This window comes from Aotus nancymaae, unplaced genomic scaffold (genome assembly GCF_030222135.1).
Source record: "Aotus nancymaae isolate 86718 unplaced genomic scaffold, 86718_ANA_hifiasm-v0.15.2.pri h1tg000094l, whole genome shotgun sequence".
Classification (NCBI taxonomy): domain Eukaryota; kingdom Metazoa; phylum Chordata; class Mammalia; order Primates; family Aotidae; genus Aotus; species Aotus nancymaae.
The window spans coordinates 650,058-673,975 of NW_026988509.1; the positions used below are offsets into that span (position 1 = coordinate 650,058).

Below are 23,918 nucleotides of genomic sequence, written 5' to 3' on the forward strand. Positions count from 1 at the left end.
CAGCCTCCCCGGGGGATGGGGCAGGGACGGGGCAGGGACGGGGCTGGGACGGGGCAGGGACGGGGCAGGGACGGGGCCGGCTCCCGCATACCTTGCTCATCTGGCGGTAGTACTTCTGGTAGTCGGGAGGGTTATCTGGGACCTGGGCAGCATGGAGGGCGAATGTGGAAGCAGAGAACATGTCAGCACCGGGGACATCACTGAGACAGACGGGGCAGGACTGGAGAGGCAGGACGTGCCGGCCACAGCCCCCGCTGGTGCTGCGAGGCACCAAGGGCCCAAACCGAGAGCTCACCACCCACTGCTGCTGGGAAATGTGACTGGCCAGCAAGGGCTGAAACTAGCCCAGACGGGAGGCACGTGCCTCCCCTGTGATCTCCCCACTGGCCGGGAGGCAAGGAGGTGGCCCAGGCCTCTGTGGTGTGCTCTGCCAGGGGCTCCCGCTGCCTCCTAAACAACCCCAGCTTCGTGGACCTCAGCTCCTGGGCCGTCTCTCCTGCCTTAATGAGAAGGGAAGAGGCCTGGACTGTAGTAGGGTTCAGTCAACCTCCCCAAGTCTCCATCAACCAGAGCAAGTCCTGGGTAGGAGGCAGGAGGCAGGAGCAGTCCGCTGTAGGGTCAGCCACAGCAGGACAACGCCCCTCCCCTCCCTGAGCCCCAGACGAGTGCCAGCCTTGGCCACACGGAGGCCAGGAACACCCAGAGGGCCTGCAGAAGCAACATCCTGATGACATCTGAAGGGACATGGTGAGACGGGCTGGGGGGGAGAGGGGCAGCTGTTCCAGGCAGAAGGACACTGGCTGAGGCCGTGGCAGGGACAGTGGGAGACATGGGAGGTTAGGGCGCATGTATGGGATGACTGTGGCTGCAGACTGGGGTGTAGGCGTGTGTGAGACACTGAGGTCAAACTAGGGGCTGGGGCACCGTCTGTGGGCAGCTGATCTAGCAGGATGGACAGGGGTTTTCGCTGCAAACAGTCTCAGGAGGGAACGTCCACAGGCTGGCATCACCTCTGTGGGCAGAAGGTGCTTCAGAGACCCAGAGGTGGAGTCTAGGCTGCGCAGCTCAGGGTAAATGGCCCCTACCTGTGCCTGGCTCCTGCACACCATGGCTCCAACGGGAGCAGGATGCAGAACTGCCAGCACCCCCAGCACCCCAGGCACCCCGCAAGCCTCACAGAGCTGCTCCGGGTGAGGCCAGCCCAAGGACGGGTGGATGGAACAGGGGTGGGGAGGGGCAACCTGAGAAACCAGCGCAGGGAACGGGGCAGGGTGGAGGTGAGGCGGGCACTTCTGCCTGTAGGAGATCCCAGCCCTGATCCCCCTCTTCAGCCCCCTCAGGGCCCCAGGCACAGGCCTCACCTGCGAGAGCCGCAGAAACTCATGTGCCTTCTGCAGGCAGGACGAAAACTCGGGCCTGTGGTGTCCACCCGCCTGGAAGAGACAGCAGGACAGAGAGGCTGAGCCGCCCTTGCACGGCCACCATGGCTGAGTGGGTCCCCGATGGTCCTGGCCACATCCTGCCCCGACTGGGAACCAGAATGAAACTGGCAGATATCTCCAGAGAGTGCCAGGGTTTCTTGCTGCACTTACCTTTAAAGACAAAAAATCAAAGGTCCATGAGATATGACAAGACGGAAGGGAGCAGAAGAGACCATCTATGGGTGCCAGCACCCCACCTGCCCAGCGAGCGTCTATGCCCAGAGGATCTCCAGCACCTCGGCGTGGGCAGGTCCTTTGAATGGCCCAGACCTCAGGGCACTCCAGAAACACCTTCAGAATCCCACCAACCTCATTCCCACCAGCATAAAAATCCACTGTTGTTTCTCTGTAGTATTGGCTGGAGAATGCCCATAATGAGCAGTTCCAGTTCCAAGAGGCTGGAGTCCCCCTCCTGCCCACGCTGAGAAACAGCCTTCACCAGGCTCCCCTGCGCACACGGCCTCCAGCTCCTGCCCTCCCAAAGCCTCTGACCCAGCCCAACACCCAGGGTTGCTGGGCAAGGCCGCCCCATCCACAGCACCACCATCTCAAACCAGAGGCCAGAGCCCAGGTCACTGGAAACTTCAAGGAGCCACAAGTGTGTGGCCAGCAGTGCTGCCCTCAGGTGGACGCGAGGGCTCATGTGCACAGGAAGGTCAGCTGAGGCTGAGAAAAGAGAATGAGCCACGAACCTCTAGCAGAGCTTGGATGGCGAAGGCAGTGTCCCAGATCTGTGAGCCGTTGGTACCCTACACACAAAAGACGGGCGTTACAGCAGCAGCAGCCTCCCCCACTCCCACCTACGGCCTCCAGGAGCCGACAGGCCCGAGGGCTGGGTGCGGGGGCTCCTATCCAGCCAACACTCAACCTCAGGCTCTGAGCCCTGTGCACCCCTCATGGCTGACAAGGGCCTCAGAGAAGGCTGAGTCCTGCAGGCAGACATGGATCAGGGAACCCCACCTTTCTTCATGGGCCACCAGGCAGGACAGTGTCCCTCTCAGGACACCTGTAGGACTGGACAATCCCCCAGAGGCTCAAGCACCCACACACAGAGCATCCAGCTGCCCTCGCCCAGTCAGAGCAGTGCACCTCAGTCATGGTGATGCCTGGAAATGACCCCATTTCTAAGTATACCTGAGGTGATGGAAACTCTGCACAAGGCTGGGAAGGCCCTACCTCAAATGTCACCCCGGACCTGGACTCCCAGATACATACGCTGGTCTCAATTCAAAGGGCCAGTGACCAAACCCCAGTGAGACAGAGCTGGACACTGACCGCAACAGACATGGGGATGGTGGCAGGGGGCGGCAGGGGGCAGAGGCATCCAGACGTCATGCACTGGAGGAACGAGCCAGCGACCACCAGAAAAGCACTCTCGCCAAAGAAACACAACGGGATAAAGCCTCAGTGCATGGCCAGTTCACAAAAACTCAGAGAACAGAGGGAGCAACCGGTCAGATCCGGAACGTGAAGCCCTTCAGGGAGGAGAAAAGAGGCCACGGGAGACTGCTGTGGACGAACAGGAGCTCAGATACCAACACGCGAAGGCCCGTGTGGGCCTGGCCTGAACCCTGACTCACACGCACCAACGGCAACGTGAGGACTACACCCGGGAACCGTCGTGAAGTTTGCTGGGTGTGACAACCACAGAGCAACTCTGTAAAAACACAGAGGCCCTCATTAGCCCGAGGTGCACTGAAGAGAGGGCGCAGCGGGGGGCTGGTCAGGGAGGGGCAGGGAGGCCAGGGCCTGCTCTGGGGCCGTTACTCATGTAACTCATCCACTTTGCATGTGTTTAGAAAACCATTTCACAAAACATGGACCGTGTCCAGGGAGCCTCGGGGGAGCTCAAGGCCAGCTGGGTGAAAGCCCATGGCTGGGGAAACCTGGCATCAAGAGTAGCCCTGGGGCGGGCAGTGCTGGGCCCCTGTGTGTCCATCACAAACATGACACCCCGGACACCTCTGGAGACTCCACATTTCCACACTGAACCAGGTGGGGGACAGAAGACAGACCCGCAGGGCATAACCCTCACCAGACCACAACACACAGGGCAACACTGTCTGGGCTTCTGACACACCCACTGTGATAATGCACAAAGGGGCACAGGCTCAGCCCAGCTGGACAGAACTGGGGTCTACAGGGCCCCCAGAGCCAGGACAGGACCAGGGTCAGCCAGGACCCCGCCCTCAACACTGCCCTGCTGCCCCCAGGGCCACACCCAGGACAGCACCATCTACAAAATCTAGACGCTGAGCGGGACGGCGTAGAGAAGGACCCGCAGTACACGGCATAGACAGTGCAGGCAGGGAGCCCACGGTTCCTGTGCAGCGGGCTGTTCTCCTCCCACCTCGATGACCAACCCGCTCCGTAGAGCAATGACCTGGAGACCACCACAACCTCCACCCGGAGCAGGCCACACCCAGGCGGATGCTTCCGACGTCACAGACCGTATAGCAGAACACAGCGCTGGCCCTTCCTAACGCAGCTCTCGGCTACTCTAGCCCACAGACTTCTGGGAAATCTGAGACACCTCGGGCCTCCTCCACAGTGGTGGCAGACGCACAACCCCTGGAGGGCAAGGACACGGTCAGGCATCCGTGCCTGGAAACAAGTGTATCTTCTAAAAGCTCAGGGAAGGATCCAGAAAGAAACCGACTATCGCCACGTGGCCAAGTGTCCAGCACACCCGCCTGCTCCTCCTCTCCCTGGACGTGGCGATGGCTGCCTGCCTCCCTCCCTCGTGCTTGGTGCCCCTCATGACTGGGTTCCAGCCCACTCAGGGCAAGTTCCCAGGCAGCTCCCAGGCCCAGCCACACGCCACCACGGCCCTCCAGGCTCCTGTCCTGTGCACCCACAACCTTAAGAAGGAGCCTCTTAAGAGTGTCGCTGGGCGCAATGGCTCACGCCTGTAATGCCAGCACTTTGGGAGACTAAGGCAGGCGTATCACCTGAGGTCAGGAGTTCGAGACCAGCCTGGCCAACATGGTGAAACCCTTGTCTCTACTAAAATACAAAAATTAGCCGGGCGTGGTGCTGCATGCCTGTAATCCCAGCTACTAGGGAAGCTAAGGCAGGAGAATCACCTGAACCTGGGAGGTGGAGGTTGCAGTGAGCCGAGATTGAGCCACTGCACTCCAGCCTGGGCAATAGAGCGAGACTCCATCTCAACAACAGCAGCAAAAAGAGTGCATGGAGGAGAGGCCCCCCACTAACCAGAGCCGCCTCCTGCCACGGTAACAAGAGGAGAGCGTCTGCAGCTCCGGGTCTGTCGTTACACGGGTGGGCCTACTCGGACCATCAGGGCAAAGAGCAAACAGGACAGCTGCAGACAGACACTCGAGAACTGTGGGCACCCACACAGGGACCGACGGCACCCACGGGGACACAGCCAGAGGCCTCGACTGACTCAGCGTCCGGTCACACGCTGCCGGGACTTGGTCCAGGAGGAGTTATTTCTGCATCTTAATGAACCCAGAAGGAAAAGTAATGAAGGGTAGAAATGACTACAAAGGAATCCGGCAGCCGCAGTCCTGCAGCCCTTACCTGCATTTTCATGCCGTCAAGGCCCATCCTGTGAGGACAAAAATGCCCAAGTCAGGCGCGAGGAGAAAGCTGGAAGCCCAGCCGGCTACCCAGACCCTGCACTCAGGGAGGTCCCAGGGAGGGCATCTGTCCCCTCCCCCAAGGCCTGGCACTGGCCTGGATGCCGCCCCAGCTGGGCTGCTAGACTCCTGGGCGTGAGGCCCACACGCTAGAGAAGACAGGACACACTCACCCAGGAAGGGCGCACCCAAGCCAAAGGGTGGCAGGAGGCTCCCCAACCCCCGACCCCCGACCCCAGGCCGCCTCAGCCCTGCTGCCCGTGTTCGGTGCTGTGGGACCAACCAGGGCTTCCCACCGTGGGACCGTGCTGTGCCATCCACGACAGGGGCCCACCTTCAGGGCATACTCCATGGCTGACAAGCTCCCCTTGTCCACAGGCCTTCCTGACGCCAACCTGCATCTGCCCTGCTGCCCACCACGCCCCTCCTCACTCTACCTTCTAGGACCACCCCACTCTTCGACTGGGTGGCAAATCTTCCAAGTCAAAGACAACCCTCGGTGGCTTCTACAACCCTCGGTGACACTACTGGTCCCTGGTGGTGTTCCCTGGTGGTGTTCCTTAGCAGTGTTCCCTGGCGGTGTTCCCTGGCGGTGTTCCCTGGTGGTGTTCCTTGTTGGTGTTCCCTGGCGGTGTTCCTTGTTGGTGTTCCCTGGTGGTGTTCCTTAGCAGTGTTCCCTGGTGGTGGGTGCTCCCTGGTGGTGTTCCCTGGTGGTGGGTGCTCCCTGGTGGTGTTCCCTGGTGGTGTTCCTTAGCGGTGTTCCCTGGCGGTGTTCCCAGATGGCACCGTGGTGGCCCCCTCACTGGGATACGGCCAAGGCTCAGATCCAGCCTTCGTATGGCTGCACTGAGAGGCCTCACCAGCACATCCCAGCCACACTCACCAGAGATAGTCCAGGATTCTGGAGACGTGCTCCTGGAAGGCAGGGGAGGTGGGCCCGTCCACATACCAGCGCACAAGCATGTTGATGGTTTTCGAGATCTGCCGGAGACACGCCCCTGTCAGGGCTCTGATCCAGACCCACAGCAGCCCCCAGGGACAGGGTCCCATGCAGCTCACTCAGGGCCAGGAAAGGGGCCTTCTGCTCTAACGGGCGGGACCGAGCGAGGATGGACAACAACTGTGTACCCAGGACCCGACTCAGACACAGGCAGTGTCAGCTAAGGCCATGGCCTGGCTTAGGATGAGGAGGGACTGCACTCCATCAGTGAGAAGTGAAGGGTTCCAGGAGAAGCCACAGGGGCCAGCCCACAACCAGAGGGGCATGGGCTGTCAGGCGCCTTAGAAACAACACAGGGGACAGAGGCAGGGCCCGAGGGGTCCAGGAAGAGGTGTGGACATGGGACTGCAGTAGCAGGAAATGTCTGCTCCCCTCCTTCCTCAGAGCAGACTGTTCCAGAGGCCCCAACTTCTTATTTATGGATCTTACAAGTCAAGATCCAATTGCAAGCATGTTTCTAACGTGCTTAGTACAGATGTGCTCTATATGGGATTGAACCGAAACCCACACAGAACCACGTCACTGCTGACCGGAAAACAGAGGACCTGCTGCAAGGTCAGTCGGGATTTGTGATTCACTGAGGTGGCATCAGGCCCAGAAGACCCGAGATGCGGCATCAGGGTGGGACTCAGTGGCCCAGTGCCACCGGGGTACATCCAGAGAATGCCAAGGCCAACCCACTACACCACAGCAGCTACGGCACAGCCCAGGGGCTGCTGACTCTGTCAGGAGGCGGCCCTGCGCCAGCACAGCCCGGGGACTGCACCCTCCAAGGTCACTGAACTAGCCCATACCTGGCCCCCCGCGGGCCCCACAGAAGAGAGAGGTCCGAGTCCCTGGTTAGGCAGGAGGAATCAGGAGTGGAACCCGAGGACCCTGCTACTCCCACCCACCCTGGGCGTCTCTAAACCCCCTGGGAGAAGGACAAATAATCAACTATTTGGGGAGGGGAATTCGGAAGGAACCAAGTGAGAAAAAACGCCCCTCCCAGCTGGCCAGAAAGATCTCAGGAAGGGCCTCCAGGAGAGGACCAGGCACCCCCCAGGACAAGAGCAACTGGAGAACAGGAGGGAGGGTCGAGTGTGGGGGGGCGGCTTCGCTGAGCTGGGCGTGCAGGGAACCAGGACAGAAGTCCTCAAACGCCTGTGGGATCTGAGGGCCACCTCCCAGATGGCGGTGCACTAGGCTCCAGGAGACCCTACTCCCAGCTCATGGACTTTACTCTGGACCCCAACCCCCAGCGGCTGCAGCCGGAGGCCGGCGGAGGCACTGACCGGGCCGATGCTGATGCTCTTGGTGAATCGGTCGTCAGCCGCGATGTGTTCATACAGCTGCTGCACGGCCTGCTCCCGCAGGCGGACACTGTGGTGGCTCTCGTACAGGTTGAGGAACGCTGCAGGGGACGGGGGTCAGTGGACGCCAGGCACCAGGACCCTGGCCTCCGCCTGGAGCCCCGCGCACCTGGACCTGCCCTTCCCCAGGGTTCCCCTTCCCCACCGCCAGACTTGGTTGCTGAGCTCCTCCTTCCCTGCCCAGGAGGGGCGCCCCACACCTCCTACACACACCCTTGCTCGGGATGAGCTCCTGAGACTGGAAGTCAGCCCTGCCGGTTCGGTGGAAGGGCCCGCCTCCTGGGGCCTGGCACAAAGATGGCCCAGTGCCACTGGCAGAGGATGAGTTCATGAATGAGTGGGACAGCCCGACCACAGGCTGCCCTGCCAGCCCCTCAGGAGGCACTCACCATATACCACGTGGAGCAGCCAGCTGTGCGGTGTATACAGCTCATCTGGGGCCACGTTGTTCCTCTGCCCCTTCGCCAGTTGATGCTGGCAAAGTCCTCCACATAGAGCTCCTGGTGGGGGCAGCTGGCTAGCCTGGCTCAAACCGGGAGGGGCAGTCTCCCACCACCCACCCTCAGGGCCCTGGACCAGCCCCTTCCTGGGTGTGTGTCGGGGGGCCCTCCAACAACTGACCCTGAAGGTACATGAAGGCCTGGCCATTGTGGCTATGTGCGGACCACTCTGTGGAGTTCCCCAACTCCATGAGTCCCAGGCCTACCCAGAAGCTCATTTCCTCCCTCTGCCCCTCCTCCTTCCCCAGGGCAGGCCTGATAGACATCCTGCACCTCAAACCCCGCCTCAGGGCCTGCTTCCTGAGGACACAGTGCACATCTGCCTCCTGCATCTCTTGAGTCCTGGATGTCCCCCTAAGAACCCCGGGCAACGGCTGCTGCCTGTCCCATAGCACGAGTCCCCTCTGGGCAGAGCTTGGAGGAAGGTGGAGGCCCACTGTGCTCACTGGGCTCTCGGTTCCACAGGGCCCCCAGGTGAGCGGACAGGTGTGGTGAGATTCCAGGAGCCCCAGGCCCTATGGGTCCCAGCCCCAGAAGCCTTCGCTTTGTTCCCTGATGAGGTCCTACCTGGCGGAGGCTCTGGATGAGCGGGTCCTCCGTGGCACTCAGCCGAACAGCGTAGCAGTAGCTCATGGGCAGGTAGACCTGCCGGCAGTGGCACCACAGTGTGGAGGGGTGTGCCGGTGCCCAGTCAGGAAACAGCCTGGGGCAACAGCAGGAGTCAGTGGGAGACCCGCAAGACTGAAGCCTGCCACTCCGCCAGGATCCACACCTTGGGCCCTTCCAAGCACGGACACAGGTGGGTGGCTGTTCCCCACCGCATCAGTGCACCTGCGGCATTTCTCAACCGTGCTGCTGAGGGGGACAGTCGAGCCATCGGTGCACTCCCCAAGGAGCTGCACCTCCTGGTTCAGTTAGCATTTTGTACCCTACAGCCAGGTGAGGGAGCTCCTAAATGCTTAGGATTGTCTGTGGGTTTCCTAGCTGCAACAAACATACCTTGGTAACGTAAAACATCAACAAGGGGAATATGGGGTGAGGGCCCCAGCGAATACTCTTGGCTCTCTTTGCAACTTTTCCAGAAATTGGAAACTATTCCAAAATTTAAAGTTTACTTTTAGGCTAGGCAATCCTAGCACTTTGAGAGGCTGAGGTGGGCGGATCACGAGATCAAGAGATCAAGACCATCCTGGCCAACATCGTGAAACCCTGTCTCCAATAAAAATACAAAAATTAGCTGGGCACGATGGCGCATGGCTGTAGTCCGAGCTACTTGGGAGGCTGAGGCAGGAGAATCACTTGAACCCAGGAGCCAGAGGTTGCAGTGACCTGAGATCATGCCACTGCACTCCAGCCTGAGTGACAGAGCGAGACTCTGTCACAAAAAAAAAAAAAAAAAAAAGACACTAGATAGTAAGAAATTAATGTTGGCTTTGCTGGGTATTTAAAAGCATTCGGTTCTGTTTAGAAAAACAAACACTGATCTTTTAAAGGCAAGCACACTGGGTCTGCAGGTGAGGTGTGACGCTGGGACACGTTTCACATTCCACAGCAAAGGAGACAAGGTCAGCAACAGCAGCATGGGACGCCCCTGCGCAGGCTGCAGGAGGGACAGCTCCTTCTACTTCTACAGATGCTCAGTTTCCCACAAGATGCAAGCCACCCCACCCTGCCTGTAGCCTGACTCAGGGTACCCCCATCCACAGCACAGCCGCCTTCCTGCCAAGCTGGGAACCCCCTTTCTGTATCCCTGTAGGACTCAGCTCGATCAAGGACCCTGCCGGGAGCCTAACTGCACCCACCCACAGAACCACCACCCCTCTCTGTCTAACAGCCTGCACCTGACCACTGTCCCTGTCACTCTACTCTTCAGGGAAGCAGCAGCCACCCGACGACCAAGCCAACAGCAGGCATACCACATCTCTGGGAACAGGGTATTGAGGCCTTCCCAGCTGTAAACATTCAGGACAGCCAGCCAGAACTTCCCCCAGGAGGGGATGGCCACAGCACCACCTGAGAGGAAAGAGAATAGGCCCGTGTCATCTGCTTCTTGTCAGCAGAGCCCACGCTGTCTGTAGCTGGGAAGCTTCGCCCTCCAGGAGTCAAGCGTGCCCCTCTCCATGAGCCAAGGGCAGCCTCATGCGATCTTGCAAGCCCATGTGAGAAGCAGGTTCCAGACTGCTCAGAAATGCCCTGGACGCACGGCCCCTAGGTGAAACCAGTGGCTTTCCTGGGAGTGTTTCCAGCCCCAGGAGAGGTGTTTCCAACCCCTGGCCCCAGGAAGGAGCACATGAAGACAGCCACCTGGAAGGTCCAGGGACACCTCAGTGCTCAGGCGAGCGAGGGGCCCAGGTGCACACGTGCCTGGAGAAGGCGACGAGCGGCAGTCAGAGCACGCACTCGGCCTCGCACTCTGAGCCAAGCCTGAGCTGCCCCAGTCTGTCATGTCCACTTGGCAGACTGGTCCTGCACGGGAACAATGACAAGCCCCAGACTCCAGAGCAGCTCCGGCACACTGGCCCCACGTGCCAGAGCCACTTCCAGCAGCACTCAGTTCCGGCACAGCCATGCTGTCTAAACATACTGCTGAGGAGTCCCTGCTCCAAACCCCAAAGGGTATGCAAAAGCCAGCAACACCCACGAAGCTGCTGAAGTGCAGCCTGAGCACATTCCTCCACCAGGCAGGCGCCAGGACTGTGGCGGGGAACCAGTCAGCAGCCTTGGGAACACAGCATCGAAGACACCAAAGGCTGACAGTGAACTGATGACAAGAGTGACAAGCTCATGAAGGAAGGAGGCAGGGTCTCATGGGAATGCATTACAGGACACTCCACCTGGCACGGCAGGTCAGGAAGGGGCCCTCGAAGAAGTAACACTGCAACTGTGAGCCACCGGGGTGGGAGTGGAAGGTAAGAGGCTCCAGTGCATGGTGAGCCCTGGTGTAGTAAGGACCTTTGAGGAGCTCACAGGTCACCCCTGTGCATGCAGCAGAGAGCAGGCAGGCATGATGGGCTACGGAAGGTCTGGGAAAGGCCGGGGGCAAAAACCAGGCCAGGCTCTGCAGAGCCACAACATGAGCTAGACTTTCTTGGAGCAGCAGGAGCCATGGATTCCCTCGGTTGAAATCACCGTCAGGGCCGACAGGCAAGAGGAGAGGTAGCCAGGCCAGGCTTGACAGGTGCAAGCTGCACGGCTGCCCCCGCCTGCAGCCAGGCTGCCCCCAGAAGGTGGCTTCTGTGTTCTTCCTCAAGCAACATATTAATGTGTTTCGTTTAAGTCTTGGTCAATTCAGGAAACAAATAATTACCTGGTTGTCTTAATTTGCTTTGCTTTTTTTTTTTTTTTTTTAAGAGACACGGTCTCACTCTGCCACCCAGGCTGGAGTGCAGTGGTACAATCAGCTCACTGCAACCCAGAACTCCTGGGCTCAAGTGATCCTCCTGCCTTATTAGCCTACAAGTAGCTGGGACCACAGGTGCATACCATCACACCTGGCTAATATTTTATTGTTTTTGTAAAGACAGGGTCTCACTATGTTGCCCAGGCTGGCCTCAAACTCCCAGGCTCACCTTAGTCTCCCAAAGTGCTGGAATTACAGGCATGAGCCACTGTACCTGGCTCTCAATTTGCTTTTTAAGAAATTATGCATCGGTTAAACAGTTTCTGCCTATTTCTGCTTTGACAAATTCCCTGTTGATGTGTTTTGCCCACTGTTTCATCTGGAGATGCACCTTTCTATATCTCGTTTGTGAGAGCTCGTTATAGAGCTGACATGATCCCTTGACCCAGCACGTGCTGCACGGGGCATACCTTTCTTGTGAAGAAGGTTCCGGGCGCGTACCACGTCAGGATCATCAGGCCCAACACCCAGAATTCTGAGACAGACATAGTTGAGTGCAGTCCCAAACACAGTGGACTTATCCTCAATGTGCCTACGGGAGCAGAGCACAGGTGGGAAACTGGTATCTGTCCTTACTTCTAAGAAATAAAGCAAAACTTTCTGGAGTTTCCTCAGCAAACTAAGAATGCCAACATCCCTTACCCTGACATAACACGCCAACACAGGAGACACCTGAGCGGCCGCTCTCCAGTTCATGCACCTCCCACGCCACCCGAGCCCCGCTCCATCCACCTAGCCCGCCTGCTCGACACCTTCCCGAGGGCGGTCCACTCTGGGCTACGGCTCTGCTCCCAGTGTGTGCCACGCTGCAGGAAAGCTGTCCAGCTGCCTCCACCTGCTGCCAGCCCAGAGTCCGTGTGGGGAAGCCCTGCAAGAGCTGAGGCAAGAGTCTGAGGCCTCAGTCAGTTTTCATATAAATACTGAATTAGAAAAGAATTAGAGATATAGTTACATAGTTATTCCTATATATAATCATAATCACATAACTATTTACATGTAATCATAAATATATACATATATACAATCATATCATCTCTAATTTTACTAGTAAGTCTCAGGTCATGAAGTAGTCCTTCTCTCCAGGTGTGAAGACAAGAAACTGTGGAAATAAAGACACAAGACACAGAGATAGAGAAAAGAGAGTTTGGGCCAGGGGTCCACCGCTACCAAATCTTGGAGACCGGCGGTGCACCCGAGGGCCTGGACACTCTGACTTTTACTGAGTACTAAGCAGGAAGCAGGGTAGAAAGGCTGAGGCAACGGTGGTCAGTGACAGGGTCAGGTAAGTCACATGTCTTGGAGACAGGGGCTCAGGATTTTCAAGAAGCCGAGGCGAGGAGAAAACCTAAGGCGTCAGCACTTTTTTCACACTTGTCAAGAATATCAAGGACATTAAAATTTATTTTACTATTACTAATTCTTATCTGAGAAGAAAGAGAAGAACCAGGTGCTGACGCAGAACGTGAAAGTAGACGTGGAACGTGACCGCTGAGGCACAGCGTCACACAGAGACAATTAAGTCCCCCGGACGTCTGCGGGCCTCCCTGACAGCCGCCAGGCCTACCACAAGAGCTTGGAGAAGTGGAGTTTTCTCCTCACTCCCCCGAGGAAGGCGACGTCTCAGTCATCTTGGACGTCTCCGTCCCTAGCTGGCTAAACAGCAGGCACTTTCCCAGCGCTGGCACTGCCGCACGGCCGAGGCGTCCTCCAGCAGCCCTTATGCGGGCGTGACAGAGGGCTTAGAGTATCTACCTTAGGGTCACCTCTTTCCCAACACCACTTCGGTTCCATACTTCTTGACCTGAGACTTATTAGTGAGATTAAAGATTACACGATTGTCTATACGTATATTTATGATTAATGTGAATAGCTATGGGATTCTTTATGACCATATATAGGAATAACTATGACGCCAAGGCCCCACCTGCACAGCCTCAGCCCACTCCCGTCCTGCTAGGCTCTCCCCAACCCACCCCAGGCCCATAGCTGCCATCCTCCTACCCCCCTGGCAGCTGCCTGGAAACCCAAGCATCTCCCACATGAGAACGCACACGTGCGTGTGCAGTGACACCGGGGCAGGCACACTCACAGGCCCCAGCCGCCGTCGGGTAGCTGCACTGACCGCAGATACCGCGCAATCTCTTCTCTGTATCCGGCTGGCAGAGGGATGCGTGCCACGTGGCAAGTGATCAGGAGGCCTGTGTGGCAGGAGAGATGCTCCTCGCTTTGGGGAGGTGGGCATCGCTGCTAAGACCAGGCCCCTTTCCTCCTGAGTACCCCACTCCAACAGGGAGCTACCTACTTCCCATAAAAACACCCCTGGAAAGGCAATTCCTCCCAGGCCAACAGGCACTTTGGGCACAGGGCCAGAGAAGACGTCAGCCACAGCACAGGCGATGCTCCCTGCCTAGGGCCTGCAGAGCCCACTCAGCCACGCCTGGCTCGCATGACCCTCTGGGTCAGAGAAACACCAAACACTGCACAGCACCTCAGGAAGGCCTCCCCCAAGTGCCCCGAAGGTCCAAAAGGAACCAGCACTTTAGATCAGTGGACCCTCCATGAGGGGAGAGTGTTGGTCTTGCTTTAACATCTGCTGGGAAAAAAATACAAAACTGCTCACCCTTGGATGGGGTAATACCTACTTGCTTATTCATATTTTTCTGTTTCATAGATTTTTTATAAGCATATGCCGCTTTGCAAATGTCAGTGGGGAGGGAGCGACAATAAATATTATCTACTAAGAACCTCCGTCCCCAGCCTGGTCCTCTCAGGCACGGTGCTCACAGGCCACCCTCCACCTCCACTCCCCATGCTTGGTTCCATCAGCCATGCGCCCCCAGAGCCTGGCATGGGGCAGGTCTCAGGGCAGACCCCAGCCACATGTGCCATGGAATGAATGCCTGACTCTGGCTTAGAGCATCAGAAGCCCTAGTGGACAAAGCATACAGACATGCCCTGGAAGGAGAGATGGGCTGAGAAACACTGCACGGGTTCACATAAAATGAGCTATCCCAAAACACGCCCGTCTCTTCCTATCAGTTATGATGCTGTTAGGACAGGGAAATGTGCAGACAGGAGCAGAGCCGGTCTGCAGAGCCAGCATCTTCCTTATCTTATAGGCAAGGAAACTGAGGCACAGCCAGTAAATGGTGGGGCTAGGTCAGAGCCCTTTCAGTGCTCACCACAGTGCTGCCCAGTGCCACACAGGCACACTCGACGGGAGCTGTCTACACAGGATCGTGGACTCCAGGAGCATTTTCCAAAGTCCAGAAAGAAGGAAGAAAAGACCCAACTCACAGCCAGCCCACAGGAAGGGTCCCAGCAAGCTCAGCCCAGAGTCAAAGCAGCAAGAACAAAACAACACTGTAACCCCACTGACCAAACACCACAGCGTGCCTGACACTGCACATAACCAAACCTGATTCCAATCCAGTCACAGATGAGGTTACAGAGGCAAAGTGAGGCTGACTCATCTCCTGACCAACTCTATGTCATCGTCTTACCATGAGCCAAGGGAAGAAAGAGCACCTCAACTTCCCCTAACGACAGGCCCTCAAATCCCAGGACAGAAAAACTCAGTGCTGTACAGTCCAGGTGGCAGCAGGGCTGGGAGTCAAAGCAGAGATGGAATCCCAGTGCTCGTCTTGCTAGTCTGGTGGCCTGGAATAAATATGCCTCGGTTTCCTAATGGATCCCATTAGGCTTATTCTAAGGACTAAAAGAAGAGCAGGCCTTGAGGAGGGCTTGGACTGCAGTAAACACCATGGAACCATTTTTAACATTAAAGGCCAACTCTTCCCAAACTAACACGTAAGCCCGATGCAACTTCATTCAAAGTCCCAACAGGTTTTATTCTGGGACAGAATCAGGATAAAGGCAATTTGGATGAATAAATGGATAGACACAGCTAAGAGACGTTTTAAAAAGAAAGGCGACGAAGGTATATAAGAACTTTAAATCGACAGCGTGGTAAAAGAAAACGACGTATCAATGAGCTATCACGGAAAGAAACCCTACTTATGTAGGAACTCATGTCAGTGAAACAATGTGATCACAAGTCCTAGGGAAAAGGTCCTATTGCGTAGGGAATTTCCCATTTTACAAGGCTGAGGATTTCTGTGAAGAAACACTCCCAGGATGCAAAATAGTCTCGTGTAGCCAAAGCAGTTCAGTACCCAGGCAGTCCAACTGCTATCCCCCTCCTACTCACTGGCCTGAACCTGAAGCTCCCCTGCATGAGCTCCCCTGCAATAGCTCAAGATAAGTTCACAGCAGTTATCAGCTTCCCACCCACCACTCGGCCCACCTACAGCCCCTTGGCATAGGCTGGGCCTTCCACCTGGAATGCCCATCCCACTCTGTGCTGAGACTTCAAAGCCCACCTTCCTCCTCCCTCAAGGCAACAGACCCCTAGAGAACCACTTGCTTCCCTTATCAGAGGGCCTGTCATCCTACATGGCCAAGGCTAGCTGATCCCCTAGCACCGACAGCACGTGGACTTTGACACGGGGCAGAGTTTGCTAGTCCTTTCCTATGTAAGCTCCCGGATTTTCACCTCTTCATCAAAACCCTAGACCAGGCTGGGCCAGGATCCCAAGGATGACCCAGGGTGGCCGCACCCTCATGCTGGGGCAGCACACTCCTACCTGGCAGGAGGAAAAGTGGGCCACCGTAATCACCCGTCCAGTGCCCATCCTCAGCCTGCAGCCCCATGTAAAACGTCATCCCGTTCAGAGCCCCCTCGCAGGCGGTGTGGGCTTTGGGCAAGTCCTTAAAGTAATTCTTCTGTAAAGAGACCAAAAAAAAAAAAAAGAGAGAGAGAGCAAGCTGAGGGTCCTGCTGCCCGGCCAGAGGAGCCCTCCTCACACACAGCCCAAGTCAAAATAGTGAATCTAAATTACTGTAAAAGTTTCAGCTGTTTCCATCAAAAGTATGAAACTCTGATGCGCGTATCACATCTCGGCAAAGTAAAAGGACAGTTCCACATTTTCATTGCTTTACTTTCCAGTCACGGATTCTTCACAACTTCTCCAAGATGTCTGTATAAACCAGGCACCAAAGGGTGGGGCAGGGCACGGATGACCCCTGGGTCCTGGACTCGAGCCTCTCAGAAAGGGCCCAAAGGATGGCACAGCCTCTCCCACGGCGGCCAGGGCTTGGCGGAGACCAGCCAAATCTCTTACAACGCACGCAACTAAGACACTGGGTCCAAAAACTTTTTGTGCATAAAAACAAAATTACGGCCGGGCGCGGTGGCTCACGCCTGTAATCCAAGCACTTTGGAGGCCAAAGCGGGCGGATCACCTGAGGTCGGGAGTTCAAGACCGGCCTGACCAACATGGTGAAACCCCGTCTTCAAAAAAAAAAAAAAAAAAAGTTACAAGTGTCTTTGTAAGTCAGAAATTATCTCAAAATAAGATGCTAAAAAACAACATCAGGAGTGTCCTGTGCGTGGCATGGAGACGAAGGGGCCGCGCTCGCAGCTCTCCCGGGCGCTCGCAGCACCCACCCTTCCGAGAGAAACCAGCTCCTCGCGGCTCCCCGCTCAGCGCCCCGCGGGGTCCCAGCGCTCGCGGACGCTCCGCGGAAGCCACTTACGGTGTCCAGCCCCAGGGCGTGGGCCTCCAGGCCGGTCTGCCCGCGGCCGGCGCGCTCGTCCTGCAGGTAGGTCCACGTCTGCCGGCCCATCTCGCAGCTGAGCCGCCAGCGCCCGAGGTCAGTGGCGGGCTCGGTCTTGTAGGGGCCCCCTCGGCGCCGCAGACACCCGAGGGCCACCGGCCATCAGCGACCCCGGCCCCGCCCCCCCGGCCGCCGGCCCACTGCCCGCGGCGCGCTCTCCTCAGCACCCAGGACCACCCCGCATTCGCCAGGGGCCCGGGGCGCGGGGACTCACGTGCCGTCCGCCATCGCCGCGGCCGAGCTCTACGCCGCACGCCGCACGCCGCCCGCTCCCGGACAGGCCGCCCGGCCCCGCCTCCCTCACGCGCACTACGCAGGCGCCGGCCTCGGCCGACGCTCAGGCCCAGGTGGGCCGATGCCCGCGCAACCAATCAGAGCCCCGCGAGCGTGCGCCCGGGGTGTGCCAGGCGACCACAGTGGCTGAGCGCGCGGCGCCCCACGCGGAGTGGGGCGGGGCATGAGGGGCAGGGCTAGTGGGTGGGGCGGTGGGGGCGGGGTGGTGGGTGGAGCCGACGGGGCGGGGGGAGGTGGGTGGGGCCCTGTTGGCGGGGACTGAGGGGCGGGGCTGGCGGGTGGAGCCGACGGGGCGGGGGGAGGTGGGTAGGGCCTTGTTGGCGGGGGCGGAGGGGCGGGGCCGGTGGGTGGGGCATGGGGCGGGGAAGGTGGGTGGGACTGGCGGCAGGGGGCGGGGACTGGCGGCAGGGGGCGGGGCCTCTCGCGCGCCTTCAGGGGCAGCGTGTCCCGGGAGCTTAGCCCGGTGCGCCGCGCTCTGAGGTGAGGGTATCTCTGAGGGTCCGGTCAGGAGGGTCCCGCCGGAGGTCAGAGGGAAGGACGATGTGGGGAGCGAGGCTCGAGCGAGGGACGGTGCGGAGGTCAGGTGGCAGGGAGTCGCTCTTGCGCTGCAGGATTTGCCGGGACGCCAGGGCCGGGGGTGGGGGTGGGAGGCCGCCCTGAGGCGAAGTGGGCGCGGGCAGGAGGCGCCCGGGGAGACCAGGCGGAGGGCGGGGAGGAGCGGAGGGCGACGCCGCGCGTCCCTGGGAAGCCGAGACCGGCGCGGTCTTCGCCCGGGGCGCGTGTGCGTCGTGGTGAGGCCGAGGGGCCAGAAGCCCTGGAGCCCCGGGCGGGGAAGGGCTGCGTCGTCGGCCGGGGCCAAGCGTGGGAGAGCTCACGGGGCCGCTGGAGTTCGGGGGGACCCCAGGAGAAACTGAAGGTGAAAACCTGAGCAGCAGAAGGAGGTGACCGCGCTTGGAAGGGACAGCCGGGCGCAGCAGGGCTGTCGGGGGGGTGTGGAAACGTGGCTGCTGGAAACGTGGCCGACGTCTGCAGGCTGCAACCGTGGGCCCGAAGTCAGGTCAAGGACCCGGAAGACCCCAGCGCGTCTGCATCTGCCCCAAAGAATCCCTAACATCCGGTCACTACTGCCCCAGCCTAATGAGCGTCTCTGCAGCCACCTCTCAATTCCTGCCCGAAAGTTGGAAGGGAGAGTGGACAAAAGGAAAACCACCCACAGGCACCTTCCCGCAGTGGAATAGCGGGTTTACACAATCGAGGATACTCAACTCTTCCTATCCCAGTTCAGAAACAAATGAAAAAGACACAGCGATAAGATGGGTGGATATCAAAATGTCAGCCTTGCCACAAATAAAAAGCTAGTTTGAAGGACAAAGCTTAAATCTGCAAGATTTAAAAAAGCAAGAGGTCAGGCTACGAAATCACCCCTGAATCAGAAAAACGTATCCCCCAGCCTCTGGGCCATAGAGCTGCCTCATCAAGCTCTATGCAATTGAGTGCCGACTAGAAGACACCTCTGCCCCGCGCCCCGGTCAAACCACAGACCCCAGAAAGAACACTCAGAGGGACCTGAGCGCACTCCACCCTATCTGTTCTCTGAAATACAACCAAATAGTCACTCCACTTCTCTGGAAGCAGAAAGAGACTGAAAGTTTTTCTCCAGGTAAATCCCTCCATGTAGAAACATGAAGAGGAGGAATAAGGGGCTTCAGCCTGCATGGAATCTCAGACTCTGAATCTGGCAAAGCTAGGTGAGGGAAGAGGTTTCAATGGGAAAAGAGTTTTAGTTTTGATATTTTAGTGGACTGGACTTTTTTATGAGTAAAATAACCCACCTTTTTCATATTTAAAAGAAAAGAAAAAACTGTAAAATACGTCTGAGAATTGACACAGGTAAGCTTCTAGGGGCAGTCATGAGAAAAAACAATGCTTCTATCTGCTTACATACTGCCACATCCAGCTTGTTTATTAAGCCAGATTCTAAGGCTCTGAGGATTTTGGTCTGAACAATTGGGTATATGGTGCTGGTCATTTACTAAAATAGAGAAGGTGTCTTTTACTTATTTAGAGACAGGATCTCAGTCTGTCACCCAGGTGGGGATGCAGTGGCACAATCATTAGCTCACTGCAGCCTCAAACTCCAGGGCTTAAGTGATCCTCTGGGCTCAGCCTCCCGAACAGCTGGGACTACAGGCCTGTGCCACCACACCTGGCTAATTTTTTTTTTTTTTTGAGACGGAGTTTCGCTCTTGTTACCCAGGCTGGAGTGCAATGGCGCGATCTCCGCTCACCGCAACCTCCGCCTCCTGGGTTCAGGCAATTCTCCTTCCTCAGCTGAGTAGGGTAGGCAATTCTCCTTCCCCTCCTGAGTAGCTGGGATTACAGGCACGCGCCACCATGTCCAGCTAATTTTTTGTATTTTTAGTAGAGACAGGGTTTCACCATGCTAACCAAGATGGTCTCGATCTCTTGACCTCGTGATCCACCCGCTTCGGCCTCCCAAAGTGCTGGGATTACAGGCGTGAGCCACCGCGCCCGGCCACCTGGCTAATTTTTAAGTTTGTTAGAGACATGGGTCTTACTACATTGTCCAGGATGGTCTCGAACTCCTGGCCGCAAGCAGTCCTCCCACTTTAGCCTTCCAAAGTGTTGGGATTATAGGCATGAGCCACCACATCTGGCCTAAAATAGGGAAAGTTTGATTGGAAAGTTCAGTTTAAGTAGGGACAAGTTATACTAGCGATGCTTATTAGATATTCAAGTGAAATGCTGAGTAGGCTGGCATTCAGGAGAGAAGATAATGCTAGAGACAGGTATTTGGGAGTCATCTGCTTTCAGGTAGTGTTTGAAATCATGAGATTGGACAAGATCAACTAGGAAATGCACATACTAAAAAGAGAATTCCAGCAGGAGCCCTGGGGCACCAACCTTTTCCAGTATAGAGGAGTGGCCACAGAGAGAAGGAAAACCAGAAGAATATGTAGACATAATATAAGTGAAGATATGGTGATCTTTGCTGAGGCTTTGAAGGGATTGCAAAATGAAGACTGAAGTATTATTGGATGTAACAAAGCAATGTATTGGTGACTGACGAGCTATCTCAGGAGACATGGGGAGAAAACTCTAATGGCAGTTTTAAAAGAAATTTCCAGTTAAACATGGCAGATTGAGCATAGGCATTAACTTCCACTTCCTGCCCAAACCCTACTCACTTAAGTAATAAAAGACATAAAAACCCACAAAGAATGGGAGAGGAGACACCAGTAAGCAAGAGAAGTCAACAAAATTACAGAGGCAGGGAATGGATGAAGAAGTTATAACTGACTTAGCCAGACAAAGTTGAAACTTAATATTTGTGGGTGAAGTCAAGAAGAAAGAGACCAGTCCTGCCAGCGAACACCAGGAAGGTGTCGAAATTGGAATAACTGGTGGAAAATTTTTGTAAGAACAGTGTGACCATAGATTCCCCTCTCTTGGGTGGAGGAAGCCTGCAGTTGAATCAGAGTAGATGTGACCTCAGGCATGAGGCATAGGTGAGGGCCACTGAAAGCAGAGGAATTAAGTGAAAGTCTACACATGTGGGTCCAGGCTCACTTCTCCCACTCAGCCAGATAGCATGAGATAGAAGTGGAAGGATTCCTCTGGAGCAGCTGGTCCACAAGAAACATCCTGCAAACACTGGCAACTATGACCCAGTAGCAAAACAGAAACCTATTAGCTGTCAGGCTGTGTACCCATTGACACAGTTTCCAACAAGCTCCTTAGAGCCCTGTCATCAGCATGAGCCAGACATTTGAGGAAAACAGTGCAACATTACCTCCAGCCATGCAAGTGATCCATCGTGGACAGCTGATCCAGTCAAGCCTTCAGATGACTGTAACCTCAGGCAATACCTGACTGCAGTTGCATGAGAGATCCCAAGAGAAAGCTGCCCAGCTGAATCCTCCGCAAATTTAAGCTACTATATTTGGATAATTTGTTCAATAGCAATAAAAACTAGGAAAAAGGACTACAAAATACCAAGCACAATAAATTGGGCAGGGGTTGGTGAGGGGGTGGGGAGGCAACATATCAAGTAATGTTGTTGAGAAATTTGAGACCATCAGGAATAGAGGTGATCTCAAGAATTTCTGGCAACAAAAAAGCAAAAACACAAGGGAATGATTTGCAATCTAAAATTCTATTCCCATTCAAATGATGAATCAAACATAAGGATAAGTCAAAAAAAAAAAAAAAGAAAACCCATTTCTTTACTCTCACAACATGCTTTTGACACCAGATGTAAAGGATTTCTTCCCATCAGCAAGCAAGCAATCAGTTCTGCAGCAGACACCAGCCAGGTATCTGCTTCAGTCCTGCACCGTGTATCTGGAGATAGCAGCAGATCACACAAGTTGAGGACTTCGTCCCACAAGACTGAGCCCCACGTCCAGTGTCAATCACAAGCCCCAGGTTGTTTTACCTGTCCTTCTGGGTTCCCATGACCCCTTCCTTGGCTTTAATTTGCTAGAGCAGTTCACAGAACTCAGGGAAACACACGTTTATTACAGAGGATAAAGGCTACAAATAAACAGCCAGATGAAAAGATACACACGGTGAGGTCTAGAAGGGTCCCGAGAGCAGGAGCTTCTGTCTGCAAGGTGCTGGGGTGTGCCATTCTCCCGCCATGTGGACATGTTCTCGTCCACCTTTCTGGAAGCCCCCACACATCTGGCTATCCACAAGCTCTCTGAACTCTGTCCTTTTGGGTTTTTAGGAGGCTTCATTACACAGGCATGATGGATTAAATCATTGGCCACTGATGATCAACGTACTTTCAGTCCCTCTCCCCCAGCCTCTGGGAGTTTAGGGGGTGGGCTCAAAGTTCCAACCCCTCTAGATCATGTTCTGGTCTTTCAGATGACCAGTCCCTATCCTGAAACTACATAGGTGCTGCCAGCCATCAGTCATCTTACTAGCATATAAAAAGACATTTTGCAGATTCCAAGGATTTTAGGAGTTGCATGTCAGAACGCAGAGGCAAAGACCAAATATATATTTGATAATATTACAGTAGAAATAAAGACATTTTAGATATTCAAGCTCAGAAGGCTACTAAAGGACAGGCTTTATCAAGAGAAAACCAAGGAAGAGGAAAATATTATTCAGAATCCAGGAAATGTCCAAGCTACGGCAGGAAGACAGGGTTCCCAGAGGATCATCTCTAAGAGAAAGTGGAGCATACTGCCTGATGCACATGACTTTGTTGGGAAGAGCTTTACACTTAGGGAAGTGAAGTAGTGACAGGAGCATAGAAAACCAATCAAATGAAAAAAAATTCAATTATTAACTCCAGGAAAAATCAACAATTATACCTAAAGGAAATATAGTCATAAACTAATAAAGGGCTCAACAGCAAATGGTAAACATAGTTATACTAAACTGTGAATGCAGGTTTCAGCCAATATTATATTAAACTCTTTAGGGAGACTAATAGAGGAAATGTGGGTGTCGAGGGTGGGGGTGATTACACGTTGCAGGAAAGACAGTTAAGAGAAGCTAACTCCTTCCATTGTAGGAAGTCAACCATCTCTAAAGTCAAGATTAAAAAATAGCATTATTTAAGTTTTTACATGAAGTTAATCACTGAAGATCCCTGAGTTGAGTAATGTGTGTTTGGGGAAGCAGGGATTGGATGGTGGATTTGGTGGAGGAGTGGAGGAGGTTCTCTTCTTAGTGCTGTTGTTTTTTCAGTGAAACAAGGACATGATCTAAGAATGTTGGTGGTTTGAAGAGAATGAGAAGACATGAAATTGAGTCTGGGGATGGAGGATTACAGTCAGGAGATGCTGAGTGCCAGTTTAAGATTGGTGGTCATATTCAACGTCACCAAGTCTATTAATACTTCTTTCTGTATGTGGCTCAGATTTAACCCCTCTTCACACCAATTGCTAGCGAGCTCAGGCTTATTCCCTTTGAATTTCACCTGGATGGCTGCAGCACCCACCTCTCAAGATTGCTGCCCCAAATGCCATTTTTCTCTGCCTAACATTCAACAACTGGTTCTCACAGCTCTTAGAACAAGGCAACAACAATCTCCAATCTCACCCTGTTGGCCTGTTCCCCCTCACTTGGCCACACAACCAAACTGGTACCTCCAAGCTTTCATCATGTCCTCTTCTTAAGTACACTGTCCCCAGCCACACCCCTGCACACCTCTCTAGGAATCCTGCTTTCTCTTCTACCCAACCAGACCCTGTTCCATCCTGTTTTCTCCCTGCTACCAGTTCAGGCCCATGCCTTGTGTACATTCTCTGAGAGTTATGTACAGATACACCTGCTCACTCTCCTGGACGTAATCTGGGTGAGCCTGGCAGGCAGGGGCCCTGTGCCTTAATTCATCTCTGCATCACTGATGTCTGACACATCAAGGACTGCAAGTTTGCTGAGAGAATGAATCGCCCGTTACACATGGAAATGTAAGCTCCAAACTGCCTCAGAGCATATGCTGGTGGGTGACAGTCTGCCGAGGTCATGAAAATAGAATACTGAAGATGTCCCACAAGGTCAACAACTTTTCATTATGAAAAACTGGGAGACTTTGACATTTAAATGGTTTATTTGCATGATT

General features: G+C 55.3%; 1 pseudogene; it reads right to left on the reverse strand.

Annotated features, from left to right (window-relative positions):
* LOC135271869 (lanosterol synthase-like) overlaps positions 1 to 17,041 on the reverse strand; it is a 35,751-nt pseudogene extending 18,710 nt beyond the window's left edge.
* Between the last annotated feature and the right edge of the window lie 6,877 nt (positions 17,042 to 23,918).